At 48.5% G+C, this 14924-nt stretch overlaps 1 pseudogene; it reads left to right on the forward strand.

Moving 5' to 3' along the window:
• The first annotated feature begins 1893 nt into the window (after positions 1-1893).
• Positions 1894-1999, forward strand: LOC111559954 (annotated as a pseudogene).
• Positions 2000-14924: the final 12925 nt, after the last annotated feature.

A 14924-nucleotide genomic window follows, 5' to 3' on the forward strand; every position in this document is an offset into this window, starting at 1 on the left:
AAAAAAAAAAAAAAGGTTGACCACTCTTGTCTCCCTGGCCTTGAGACATTGGGGCTGCTGGTGATGGAGGGACTGACTCCAGTAACACTGAACAGATTGGGGGAGGTTACACAGAAAACTTTAGGTCTGCTGAGGAAACTAAAACCATGAGGTTAGAGCCCAATGTGGCGTCAGAAGCAAAGACCTTGACCTAGAGTTTCCCAGGTCTGTGTCTATCTTCTCCACTACAGCATGAGCATCTGGGAAAGAAGGAGTCTGGTCACTCCAGGGTAGATGCTTCCTTTTCTTCTGAGTGGGAAAAGACCGGTCTAGGAGGCCAGCTGAACTGGGCATCTATATGACCCTGGTGAATGTGCCTGATTTTTCTAAGCATCAGAATCTCCTCTTATCTCTCCTTCCTCCTCCTCCTCCTCCTTCTCCTCCTCCTCCTCCTCCTCCTCCTCCTCCTCCTTCTCCTCCTCCTCCTCCTCCTCCTCCTCCTCAGGGAGGCACTGGCCTTGACTGGCAGTTCACTTCCTGCTTTCCTCTGAACTCCAGTGCCCCTTGAGGTGAAACCCTCCTGCAGTTTTTAACCACTTCCTACCTTGATAGCACAGTGCTTTGCATAATCTCCAATACCAATTTCTCCTGATCAGCTCTTGGTTCCTTGGGGAGGGAGGCATGACTTGCCCTGCAAAACCCCTGGAACTCAGTCCAGGGATAGAAAACACCCGCCTTCCTCCTGGATTCCCATGCGTCCAGATCAGCTCCGAAGGCTGCAGAGACGCAGAGGACCTCGCCCAGGCTTCAAGGACCGTGGGCCACTCGGGCTGCAAACGCCGGGAGGCTGGAGGCTAGGGCACGCCGGCGCTGGAGCGGAGCCGGGACGCCTCTGCTCCGGCCAGGTTCGAGCCAGGCCAGCCAGGCGGGGCGGCAGAACGGCTGCAAACCTGGCAGGTCCCCGCCCCGCGGCATGCGGAGTCCCCGGGGGCCCTGGCGGGGACTAGGCGCTGGGCTCAGCCGGCTGTCCCGGGACAAGGCGCGACGACGCTCCGTTAACCTCCTGGCTCGCTCTGATACCGAGGCTGCATAAAGGGAGGGATCCCATGCAAATGAGGGCCCGTGTCGCGGAAGGCTAAAGACTTTTAATTAAAGGAAGGCACCTGGAGACCCAGCCGGTGGGAGGAGGTAACTAGAGCAAGTCGGCCACCGCTGGGCGGGTTGGGAGAGAGCCAGCCCGGCCCACGCGGGGCTCATCCTCATCGCGCCCCCCCCACCTCCGCTTCTCCCCATGCAGAGGAGGGCACCTGGAGGAAGCAAGGGGCCTTTCTGTCCTTTGGAACAGCTCTGACATTGCACCGCTGGCCCAGCGCCCTGGGACCCAACTCTCAGACCCCAGAATGGAAATATTCTGGAGGAAATAAATGACACCGAGTGACCAGGCAAGTGAGAAATAGAGTTGTACTCCCAGAACTGCCAGAGTCAAGACCTCTCTGCTGCGCAGAGAAATTCCAGGTAGCACTAAGACCAAGGATCACATCTGGGGAAGGTTTTCGGATCCAACTCTATTTTATCATCATCATCCCTAAAAACTTCAGAGCATTTAGCAAGCCCTGTGCCATTGCTTTGCGTATCTCATCTCATTTAATCATCAACAACACTCAAAATGTGGGCATTCTAATTACCCCCATCTCACAGGGGAGGCAACTGAGGTCGAAAGAGGCTAAGTCACATCTTAAGGTCCTCCAGTAAGTGGCAGACCAAAGCCTCCAAGACTTTCCAGCTCCAAAATTCAAGGTCTCAGGGCCCTTTTCTTTAGGAATAAGAGCACCCAGAACGGTGGGAATGGCAGCAGACAGCACCTTGGACAGCATCCACCACGTAGTTGATGCTTACTAAGTAGGTGCTCAATAATTGTAATGGTCCTCCCAGGCTAATCATTCACTATATTAAGACCAGGGACATGTCCCCAGACCTAGTCCTTTGTCTAGGTCTGGTTTGATAAGTGCTGGTGATCAACCAACTCTGACTCATCTTATGAGGAGGCATGTCTGATCCTAGGTTATCTGATCAAGCCTAAGAAATGACAACACAGCGAGTGTAGTAACTTCAGGATAACCGTTGCCAATTTGCTAATTACCACTTGCCATTAAATGAATTTGAAAACTAAGAGTAAAAGAATTTATATGGAAAGGCAAGGAAAAGAAAACTTGAATAGTCAAAATAAATTGTGGATAAAGAAAAAAGTTGTAGGATTCACAGCACTCAATTTTAAGAATTACTGTAAAGCTACTGTAATGAAGATAACCTATAGTATTGGCAGATGGAGAGACACATAGATTAATGGGTCATAGGAGTCCAGAAATGCAGTCATACAAATATGTCCAGTGGATTTTTGACAAAAGTGCAAAAGCAGTTCAATGGAGGAATAAAGTCCATTCAACAAATGATGTGGGAGAATGGACACACATATGCCAAAAAAAATTAACCTCTAATAATCGTAATGCTCCTCTTCCCTTGCCCAGACCTTCCTTCATATGTCGGGGGATGGGGGGACAGGGAGGGTGGATGTTGCCCTGGAGGATGACTATGGAGAGATAAAATATAGAACACAAAAATCATCTACTAGCCCCCAAGAGCCAGGTTTATGGACAAGGGCATCTCAGGTACCTAGATCCCAGCCTCTAGACCAATCTCTTTCCTGCAAGGTAACATGGAGAAGGGCGAGTGCTGTTTACTGCCTCTCCCTCTCTCTTGTGGAAAGGTGTGCTGAGAACTGGGATCTCTGAACCCATGAGTAACTAGGACCCAAGGTGGTCCTGGCTGACCGCAAGCTCCCTGACTCAGATTCACCTCTTATAACTTCTCAGTCTTCTGGCTCAGATCAAGTGAGTGCAGATTCACTTCTGTTTTACTCACTACACGCCAGGTGCTCAAGAATCTTGCAGTGTAAGAAGCAAATTCCTTATTCTCCTGTCTGTTAAAATCAAGGTTGCTGTGTCCACCCAGCTGAGGGCTACCACATCATGCCAGCTTCCTTAGGGTCACCTATGATGAAAAAAGTAAACAACCCATGCAGGGTGGGACTCTCTTAAAGTCACTGAATGGTCTGTGGAGTGAAACCTACCAGTAAGCTTTGCCTGAGCGTCTACAGGGTGCAAAGCCTCCTCTGACCCCTCACTCCTCCAGGGACAGCAACAAATGCATTCTTGTTGTGCAGGTCAATATTTTACAGACCTCATTTCATTTAAGATCATCTGCAATCATATATGACAAGCATCATCATCCCCATTTTATAAATGAGGAAACTAAGTCTCAGAGAGGTTAGGTAGTTTGCCCAAGGCCATTCAGCTTAAAAGTGGAAAAGGGGGGATGTACTCTCTGACAGCTTGATCTGTTCTCCAGAGGCCCACCCCACAATGCTCTTAGTCTGGCAGATTCACCCAGAGTTCAGCAGCCCCAAATCCTTGCCTAGTGGCCTGCTGGTTCTGTGAAGGAAGATCTCCTTTCAAGAGTGGACTTCCTGCGAATCCTTGGACCCAGTCATAACAGAAGGAAAATCTTTGGATTTCTGAAATATCAAAGTTAGTGATCAGCAGTCTTCACCACCCAAAGCAAATGTTGGAAGACAATGGTTAAAGCCAAAGTGCACCAAGAGTCAAAGAGTAACGATCTTGCCAGGGTCTGCCACTCCTTGTGAGGCACAGAGCCAGGCTGGGCTTAGTGCTTCTTTCTCCCTTACCCACTGGTTCCTGGCTCTCAGAACAGACCAGGGACAATGGGTCTCCCAGAAGAGATCCCTCCTCCCCTTAAGACCTTTGAGGCAACACCCTCCCCAGTTTAGGGTCCCTGTAGATCAGGGCCCCAGAAAATCCTGGCATTGATGGAATGGGGTGCGTCTTGGCAAGGGGACCTGCGCGTTTAACACAATGACCTGATTGTGTGGCTTGTTCCAACTCAGCAGCACTCTGGTCACATGTCCTCTGGGCATCAGGTGCTGTGACCTTTGCCCAGAGATTTGGAGCCCTTGGTGGCAGGGCTGAATGCCAAAGAGGAGGAGGCTGATCTAGCTGTCTCCCACTGCCCTTGGGGTCTGGGGGAGGCTGCTCCCTGTACACCTCTCATTGACCCTGGCCAGGGCCTGAGCCCGACTTCCACCCGGATTGTACTCAGAGCATCCTCAGCTGCCTGTAACAAAAAGGCAGCAGGCAGGCGGCATTCCCAGGTAAAAAGTTAAGGGCTCCCGAGTTTCTGCTTCTACCGCCAGCTGCCAAGAACCAATGGGGGGCACACACGGCTGAGACTTTGGCCCAGTGTTTGTCTTGTTAACTGCTGTGTGTCCAGCGCCCAGCACCACTTGGTCACAATAAAGTCATTGTGTTATCCTTGCTGCTACCATTCATTCCACCGAACGCGCACGCAAGCACCAATGTTGACTGAGCCCCTCCTATGTACCAGGCACTATAACAGGCATGGGGGAACAAAAGTGATGGGCACTCCTTGCCCTCACGCCACTTATCTGTTACCGGGGGCGGGGGAGGGAGAGACCAGGTGACAAACAAATAAATAAGTGATAAATATAGTATGTCAGTGGTGGAGAGAAATAAAGCAGAGGAACAGGGATAAAGAGTCAGGGAGAGGGTTGCAATAAGGGGGACTGGAGAGGGATTCCCTGAGAAGGTGATTTGGGCCAAGACTTGGAGGTGAGGGACAAGCATCAGGCTAATGGGATGAGAGCAAGCCTGGCATATTTGAGGAAGGCCAAGAGGCCAGTGTGGCTGGAACAGAATAAAAGAGGGAGCGAGGAGAGGAGATGTATGAGGGAAGGGACAGGTGACATGCCCTGAGGGAGGAGGACTTGGGAGACCACTGTCAGAGCTTTGTCATCTTCTCTGAGTGAGAGACCCACTGAATGTGCCTTGGAACATATTAGAAATCATGCCAGCATAGATAGAGATAGGAATAGAGATAGAGATAGAGATGGAGATAGAGATAGAGACAGAGACAGAGACAGAGATACATAGTATTATTATATATAGTGATATATTATAAATATATTTGATGTATATTATATGTAGCATTACACGTTATTATATAGTAGATACACATAGCAATAGTAATACACGTATGTACTGACAAATGTATTAAACGAAATCATGGGTATGACAGCGTTTGTTCACCATAAAGAGTGATATCAGGCTATAGTATTATTACAACTTAAGAGTTTTCGGGGCTCCTGGGTGGCACAGTCGGTTAAGCGTCCGACTTCAGCCAGGTCACGATCTCGCGATCCGGGAGTTCGAGCCCCGCATCGGGCTCTGGGCTGATGGCTCGGAGCCTGGAGCCTGTTTCCGATTCTGTGTCTCCCTCTCTCTCTGCCCCTCCCCCGTTCATGCTCTGTCTCTCTCTGTCCCAAAAATAAATAAACGTTGAAAAAAAAATTAAAAAAAAAAAAGAGTTTTCAAGGTGCTTTCACACACAGTGGCTCCCAAGAACCAACCCAATGAGATTAAACAAGAAGCTATCCTTAAGCACTTTGTATTGAAAACAAGAAAACTTGGGTTTAGAGATAGTGTGTAGAGTGGTTTTTGCTCGAGGAATCACTCTAGGAAATACTCCTCTATGTTATTACTTGGGAGCCAGTACGTGTGCCAGCTCCCACATTCTCCTTCTTTATGAAGATGGGGACACCAAGGTCCAAGAAGCTGAGTGACGTCCCCAAGGTCTGTAACTCAGTCCCAAGCCTGGGACCCTAACTTCCTGTCAGCCAATTCTCTTTTTTCACTGCCCTGTGTAGAAGCGAACACCCTTTGCACACCTTTTCACCCCCTCCTTCCCGTTCAGCATTTGTCTGTTGTTCAGCCCCAAGGGTGTTATTGGCGTCAAGGTTGGGGTAGGGTTTGAAATCCAAAACCTTGGGCAACTTGAGGCACATGCCTCCTCCCTATCCCATCAGCTGGTCTATGACAGTCTGGGTCCTGGACCAAGATCTCTATCCTCTCTTGTCAGATCTGTCATCAGACAGAAACTTCCCCTTGGCCATTGAGGTTTTGAGGTGAGAAGAACCAGATTGACCTGCAGTGGCTACAATTTGGGGGAGACCCAAGGTCTGAGCCCTCCAGGGGATATAGGAAGATAGGACAGGACTATCACTTACATTCAATCTGGTCTTCACGGGGCTGCAGCCTGTCACCACCAGAACAAGGATGAAATCAAGAGTCAACAGCTAAGTAGGGCAATATTTCCACTACCCCATCCCCAACATTGCTTCTCTCCAGCCCCACTGCTTCTGTCACCACTCAGTGAACCACGGTCACACAGCCTCTTCCAGCCTGTCACGTGGCTTCCTCCAACCCATTGTCCACATTGCAGCAAGGAAGAACTTTCTAAAACATAAGTCTAGGGGCACCTGGGTGGCTCAGTCAGTTAAGCATCTGACTTCTGCCCAGGTCATGATCCCACGGTTCGTGAGTTTGAGCCCCACGCCAGGCTCTGTGCTGACAGTGCAGACACTGCTTAGGATTCTGTCTCTCCCTCTCTCTCTGCCCCTCTCCTGCTCTCTCTCTCTCAGAATAAATAAACTTTAAACTTTAAATATAATAATAATAAAACATAAGTCTGGCTGTTCCTTTTCCCCTGCTAAAATCCTTTCAGACATTCGCCTTGCATTCAGAATAAAGTCTAATTCCATTAACAAGTCTATAAGGACATTAGTGATCTAACCCTGTACCCTGTCCCAGTCCCATCTCTCAGCCCCTACCATACCTGCATACACACACACACACACACACACACACACACACACACACACACTATAATTGTACTTGATTTCTCACTACAGTGAGAAATGTCCCTAAATGTGTCTGGTGCCTCCTGGCCTCTGGAACTTCTTCACGTGAACTTTTTTTTGGCCCATACCAGAATATTTGATCTTCACTTTCTCCCATTCCTCTGTTTGCCTGGCTGTTGCATTTCTTTCTTCCAATATCTGCTTAGAGGTCCCTTCTGAACAGCTAAGACTCTGTGAGGTGCCCTGCTCCATGCTCCCCACACCTCCCCTGTCCACTCCTGCTCTGTCATGGCACGTAGCACACCTCCCTGCGAGAACCTGCCTATTTATTCCACGAGGATGTGATTCTTGTTTTGCACAGTTTCCACTGTGTTCCCAGGTCCTAGCAGGGTGCCCAGGACTTGGTAGATGCTCAGCAAATATCTGTGCAGCTAAATTCATGGAAAGAGAGGGAAGGAAAGAGAGAGGGAAGGAAGGAGAAAGGCTCTCCTGGTGAGGTAACCCTGGTGTTATATTCATCACCATAACTGCTTCAAGTTCATTATCCTTCACATTTCTCCATTTCTTAACAGTTTACAAACCACTTTCCCAGCACCCTATTGATAGGATGTGAATATATATGCTTTTTTTTTTTTACTAAGCATGACAGACCTGAGAATCAGAGTGAGTGAGTGGCTTTTCCAAGCTCACATAGCTCAGAGTAGGGCTGTGTCACAGACCCAAGTCTCTCTGATTCTGAGCTCACAACTCCTGAGGCTCTGGAATGGAGACACTGGGTCTCAAGCATGAGGGGCCAGCTGTCTCTTGAATTCTGAAGGAGGGAACGTAACACAGTCACCCAGTTTGATCTAGGGAAGTCGCCTTGGGATCCCAGGGGGCTGGGGTGCACCCTCTTTCCATTCCCCGATTAGTTGTGAGCAGTCAGGAATGTTCTCAGGATGAAGAGCATCCCCCAGTCACGACACCCACCCTGACTTCTGTACACCTTGGTCACTGTCTAGAGGATGACAATGACCCTGGGTTAGGAAACCTCACAGGTACTTCACTTCTTCCTCTGCCCAACCTGCTTACCTTCAATCTTTAAAGGCATATTCAAGAGTAATGAAAAAAGAAGCCAGACTAGACTACTGGACAGCCAATGAATCCCGCCTATTTTAAAGGAGCCCCACAATTCCGTTTCTCATTTTCCGTCTCACCAGGAAAATATTCACACATGTGCACAAAGAGTTCATTACAGAACATTTTAATGAGAAAAAACGTGAGAGAGAAAAATACATGGAAAGGGGGAGACTTATATGCATTATATATGCATATATTATATATGCATTATATATGCATATATTATATATGCATTATATATGCATATATTATATATGCATTATATCCATATTTTGGACTGTGATTGAGAAGTTCAAAAGAACAAGGTAGAGCTATGTCCTAAGATGTAAAGATGTTCAAGACATTGCTAAGCAAAAAAAAAAAAAAAAAAAAAAGCAACTTGCAGAGTGAGATTTACATCCAGTATGCTACTATGTATGCTGAAACACACACTCCTAAAACAAAGGTCAGACGTTCTACGGGCCACAAACATAGGCATGAATAGCAAAGTTCTGGAAGGACAAACATCAAATAGATAAGGCGGTTACCTCAGGCTAAAGGCTGGAGGAAGGGAGACATTTATCATGACTGTTTGAATTATTTATGATATGTTATGCGCATAATCTATAAACAAACAAACAAACAAACAAAACATCCATGTTCCATCCTCTTTCTCCCCAGCCCCCTCACTCCATTACCACCTTCAGAACCTCCAGAGTCTGCCGGTGTTGAGTATGGAGACAGTGACATTCCCCAAGGTCTCCGAATCGTGGTCTCTACCTTCTTTACCGTGGCTAGTTTTACTGTCAGTCACTGATACTTACTGAGCACCCGTTGTGTTCCAAGCACTTTGTCTGACTTAATCACCACAACATCATAAAAGAGAAGTACCCTTAGTCGTCTCACTTCTCAGACTCAGAAACTGCGGCTCAGAGAAATGTGATCGGGCCATTGGGAGAAAGTCACACAGCCAGTGCAAGAATGTGCCAGGATCCCAGCTTTGGCTGCCGGACAGCCAGCTCTGTGGTCCTGACTCTTACCTACACTGTCCCTGCATCGTGGAGGGCAGTGTCATGGTGCAAGCGGGAAAAAGATCCTTCCTCAGGGCTCCGGGCTCTCTCTCCTCTGCAGTGAGCCTGAAGGAAGTGATTCCACTTGGAAAAATGAAGTCTCTTGAGCAGACATGCTCAAAGCCTGTAACACGACAGGGAAAGCAGCAAGAGCACAGCATACTCTATGAGGTTCAGAGGAGAAGAGCTTAGGACGAGCAAAAGGAAAATGCTACCTTAGATGACATGCCTAAAAATGAGGGGAAAAAATTTAAACAAAGCTTACCAAAGTGTATAGGTTTAAGGTCTGAGGATCTAACGTAAAACACTGTGACTGTCATGATTAACACTTGCTGAGAAAACACATTGTGAACATTTGCTAGGAAAACGTTCTCACCAAAGAGAGAGAGAGAGAGAGAGAGATCTGTGAGGTGATGGATGTGTTCATTAACTAGATAGTGGGGATCCTTTCACGATGTATACAGATATTCACCATGATGTACACCTGAAATATCTTACAATTTAATTTGTGAGTTATATCTCAATAAAGCTGAAGACAAAAGAAAAAAAAATGTATCCGACTCACTCATTCTTGCCACAAATGAGTTCTGTGCCTGGGCTTTGCCAAGTGCATGGGAATTTCGCGAGGGCGAGGTGGAATGCACTGTGACCCCAACCTTTGCCTTGTTTTTTATTCTTTCCTTTACCTGGCCTCTCGGAGGGCCGAGGAAGCCTCGGTCTCATTACTAAGGGTCAAGCTTCTTCCCAGTCGGCCACGGGTGGCCCCTGAAACTGACAAACGAGACTCATTTTCTAGTTTGTCTTCCAATTTGTTCCCCTGGGGCTCCCTGGCCCTCCGTGCCCTGGAAACACCTCATGGGGCAGTGGAGAGAATGCGGGCTCAGGTCTCAGATGAGCCTCGGTTCGGATCCTGGCTCTACTGCTCGGCAGTGAGGTGACCCAGAGCAACCTCTATGTCCCAGTTGCCTCAAAACTTGGCTTCACTGGGTGTGTGTAAGGTACTCAACAGTCCCTAGTATTTAATAATACTTAGTAAATAATAGTTGTTATCGGAAAGAAATGCCATGCTTAGCATTCCCTCAAGGTGATGCTGTGTCCGCCCTCACGTGGGGGCCGTAGAACAGCCAGGGTGGACATATTGCTGGGGCACTGAGGCACAGATAGAAAAATCGGGCTCCAGGGGCGCCTGGGTGGCGCAGTCGGTTAAGCGTCCGACTTCAGCCAGGTCACGATCTCGCGGTCCGGGAGTTCGAGCCCCGCGTCGGGCTCTGGGCTGATGGCTCAGAGCCTGGAGCCTGTCTCCGATTCTGTGTCTCCCTCTCTCTCTGCCCCTCCCCCGTTCATGCTCTGTCTCTCTCTGTCCCAAAAATAAATAAATGTTGAAAAAAATTAAAAAAAAAAAAAAAAGAAAAAAAAAGAAAAATCGGGCTCCAAAGTGGTAAACCCTCAAGGCTGCTCCTCCAAATGCAGGGAAGGCAGGAGCTCTCCAGAAGAATGCAAGAGGTCCTGAGTTCGGAGGAGGCCCAAAGTCTGGCAAAGTGTCCAGGATCACTCTGCTCAGCATGCGGGAAGCCTTCCGGGAGCGAGGCAGTAGTGAAGGGTAGAGGCAAAAGACAGATAAGATCTCCTGAATCCTCTCTATCCCTCAACCTCTCCCCCAACCCTGCTCCCCAACCACCAGGGTCTCCTGGTCCTTTCATCAGGGCTCCGGGCACTGCTGAGGGGTAGGGGAGGCCATGCTCTGTTCTGTGGTTTGTGTGAACCACAGGAACCTCTGGTATTCCAAGGCCACAGAGAACAAAGCCAGCCTGGAGTCTGACGAAGAGCCCTGAGCCTGGGTTTTTTCCTTGGTGCCTCCCCCAAAAACAGCTGTCAGGAAGACAGACCACTCCAGGGCCCTGGCATAGGCCTGAGAAGATTCTTGTGCCCTGACGCTTGCTGTTCTGGGCTGGACCAGGGGCCTAGCCAAGAGGAGGGCATTCCTGCTGAGTGAGCAGCTCTCCTTTCCTGGGACAGGAAAGTTTTCTGGCCATGAGGGTCTGACCTCACTCTGGCCACTCCTTGGGTTCCAGAACCTTCCTTCCTGACTGGTGGGTGAATAGGCACTCGGGAGAGGGAGCCACTAGGATGGGGTAAGCAGAATTTCCAACACTGAAGGCAGGGCCTGGATCACGAGTGCTTATTCGGTCATCGAGTCAGCCACCTACCAGCCGGGTAAACTTGGGCATGCTACCTACCTTCTCGGGGGCTCAGTTTTCTCATCTGCAAAATGGGTTGCCAAAGGGCCTGGTTTATCATTTGTAACTTTTCAAAAGCTCTTACAACTAGAAAAAAGTTGACAGCTGGTACCCCCGCCGTCTATTGTTCCCGTCTTCTCCTGTCACCCTCCTCTCTGCTTCCCCAACGAGGCTCTTTCCTACTCAGGTGGCTTACAGATACCCCAGACACAGCCCCCGAAGGGCTGCAGGGTAGGCAAAGAGATTGAGAGATGCGTGCCCAGGATGCATCTCCAGCCCAAAACAAACTGGACAAATGCCACTGGTGGCTTTTTCCAAACTGCCTTCCACAAGCGGGGCCTTTCCTTTCACCTGCCAGGACCTGTGTTTCTATTTCTGTGTTTGGAAAGCCTGAGGGGGAGGGGTGGCACACGGGCTAATTAATGATTGATTCTCTGGCTGGGCAACGAGGAGGCCTCCGGGCAGGCTGTCAGCCATTTCCTGAGGTGTGGGGACGGGGTAGAAATCCCAGGTGGCTGCGGCTCCACTGGGCAAGTCTGTGAGCGGAGAGGGTGGGCAAAGGTGGCAGGTGCCCTTAAGACTTCTGCCCTCTGTGAAATGGTGAAGTTAGCAAGGCTGGGAGCTCTGCCCTGACACCCCTATGCCCAGCTCCCCTCAGAGACACCCTCCCTCGCCCCCTCCTCCCCCTTCTCCCCTTCTTCCTTCCCCCTCCCCCCTTCCACAGCCCACCCTGCACCCCCAGTGCAGGCTCACTGGCCCTTTCCTCCCCCTCTCACCTGCCCATCACCCAGCGGTTCACATGGCTGCTTGATAAACTCCCCAGTACTTTGGGGAGGGGATTAAAGGGACTGACTTCTACAGCAATGTTTTAGAGAAGCTTTCATTCTACCCTTGGAAGTATTGCCCAGCCTTTGTGGCCGAATAATGATTAACTTTTGTACAGAGCTGTAACTTGCAAAGGGTTTCCACATTCATAATTCTGTTCATGCTCGCAACAAATCCGGCAGGCGGGTCTTAACCTCCTCACTCCCCACCTGCACCCACATCCTATGGAAGGAGCAAGTGAGGCTCAGAGGAAAGAAATGGTCCTATTTCACACAGCCAGGGCTAAACTGCTTACCTTCTCACTCTTAGCACAGAGCTGCTGTTTTCTTCCCAAAGAACGAACTTTCATCCCCGGGATTGTTTCCCTTGTAGGGAAAGGGGGTATGACAGGTAAGCACTCGGGGTTTGGGGGACGAGGGTTTCCTTCAAGGCTGGCCTCTGGGTGGTCTGCACAGAGAAACTTCTGAGATTGCATGTCAAAGTGGGACAGGGGGAGGAGAGAGGGAGGTTCTCCCCCTTTCCTAGGATTAAGAGGTAAGGCCCATGGCCCATGCTGGAGTTCAAGGGGCCAAGAAGGTGATAGGATGCCACCTGTGCGATTAAACAGCCACACCAGTAGTCAGTGCAAACTGTGAGCTGCTTATGAAAACCCTAAACCACCCTTCTTCCCAATTCTGTCAGCTATGATGGCCAACTCATCCTGGTTTGCTTAGGGCAGTTTGGTTTTAGTACCAGAAATCCCACATCTAGGGAATACCCTCAGTTTCATCCCTGGCAAACCCTACCACCAGCTCTGCCAATGTCAGCTGAATCCTGGAAAGAAAGACCATCTTTGGAAGGCTCCGCAGATCAACTTAGAATATTTTAAAAATCACAGAATACTCCTTGGAGTTAGGCAGCTATACCTGGTATGGATATTAAACTCTTTGAACGTTAAACCTGAAAGAACATTCATTCCCACAAAGAAACACTCAGATCTATGGCCAGATCTGTCCAATGTTTAAAGGCAAGCCAGAGCTATTCTTTCGATCTTCATGTTGGTAGTTAATTACATTTTCTTGGAAAAACACTGAGTTAAAAAAAATTGTAACTGGGTTTGAATCACAGGTTGCCAGTTGATAATCTCAGCATGAAAACCTAATGGGTATCAAATCTAAGAGAAGCTGGAGAAGAAAGTGTTGGTTTTAAAAAGGGTGCACTAGTGTCTGACTCTTGATGTCAGCTCAGGTCATGATCACATGGTTCGTTAGTTCGTGCCCCACATCAGGCTCCATACTGACAGCGTGGAGCCTGCTTGGGGTCTTCTCTCTTCCGCTCTCTCTGCCCTTCTCCCGTGCATGCACTCTTTCTCTCTTTCAAAATAAACAAATAAACAAACAAACAAACTCGAGGCAGATATACTTTTAAAAAAATTAAAAGTGGGGGGCACCTGGGTGGCTCAGTCAGTTAAGTATCCAACTTTGGCTCGGAACATGATCTCACGGCTCATGCGTTTGAGCCCCTCATCAGGCTTTGTGCTGACAGCACGGAGCCTGGAGCCTGCTTCAGATTCTGTGTCTTCCTCTCTGCCTGCCCCTCCCCTGCTCGTGCTCTGTCTCACTCTCTCTCAAAAACAAATAAACATTGGGAAAAAAATGTTTTTAATAAAAAACGTGTTCTAGGGGTACCTGGTGGCTCAGACTCTTGATTTCAGTTCAGGTCATGATCTCATGGTTTGTGGGGTCAAGCCCTGCTTCAGGCTCTGCATGGACATCAGGGAGCCTGCTTGGGATTCTCTCTCTCTCCCTCTCTCTCTGCCCCTCCCCTGCTCATGCTCTCTCTCTCTCTCAAGATAAATAAATAGACTTAAAAAATAATAATAAAAAGTGTGTTCTAAATGTACCATTGATCTGAGTCTCTCGGTCATGATGCTAAATTTTTTTTTTGAAACGTCAAGTAACATCAGAGGAAGGCTTAAGTTTTTATGCATAACTAAAATCATGGATATGGATTTTAAAAATACATATTTTAACTTAAATAGACATAATATATGTAATATATCTTAATCTATCCAACTTAAATATTGAAATATATATCTATTTCAACCTCTTCATTTTGCAGAGGAGGAGACTGCCGTCAAAGAGATTGAGTTGGGGTGCTGATTAATAACCGTTTTCTTGACCTCGGTGGTAGGGAAATTCGAAAGTAGTAAGGAACCCGGAACTGATTTCTGACTAATTAGATAGCACCATGACGCCTGTGTTTATCTCTTCAGCAGGGCTCACTGCATTCTTATAGCTTGCTGGATCTAGAACTTCTCTGCTGAGTCTCCTCCTGGCCATCTGGTCACCTACAGTCTGGGGAAGCGCGCTCTCCAGGCATGTGAATGGCTTTTTTGCACCTTTAGTTGTCATATTTAAATGAATTTTTTAAATGAGCTCACAAAGGAGACAGGAATGTTTTGATAAGTTGCTGTTTTTGTCCTTTGAGAGCCTTTGCCAAAAAAAGTGGGCGGCAGGGGGAAGGGAGGATTTGTTTTGCCCACCAGGAGCAAAGCACTGGCAAGAATGGATGAAGGAGTTTCCCTGATTAGTACCTATCAGCCCCTTGGCTTGGGAAGACCTTCTGAGCTCTGTGGAACTTTTTTAGGTTCACCCGGAGCACTTCCCTTGGTGGGAAGAAGCTTGAGCAGACAGTCTCTGCCTTTGCCTCTGCTGCCCTGCCCCACAGCTCCCTACAGAAGCAGGGCGGGCACTAGAGTAGCCCACTGGCCCACAGTGTCATCAGTGGGACCCGTGCTGAGTTCCACGTCCATCCCAACACCCTTCCTTGGTCTTCTCTCTCCAGGGGATCTGACCAGAGAAGCGCTGCATCTGGACATTTGGAAACCACGGAGCAATTTTAAATAACAATTTTGGAGAAAGCTTTAAGACAATAAAGCACCTG

Source organism: Felis catus, chromosome A3 (genome assembly GCF_018350175.1).
Source record: "Felis catus isolate Fca126 chromosome A3, F.catus_Fca126_mat1.0, whole genome shotgun sequence".
In the NCBI taxonomy this organism is placed as follows: domain Eukaryota; kingdom Metazoa; phylum Chordata; class Mammalia; order Carnivora; family Felidae; genus Felis; species Felis catus.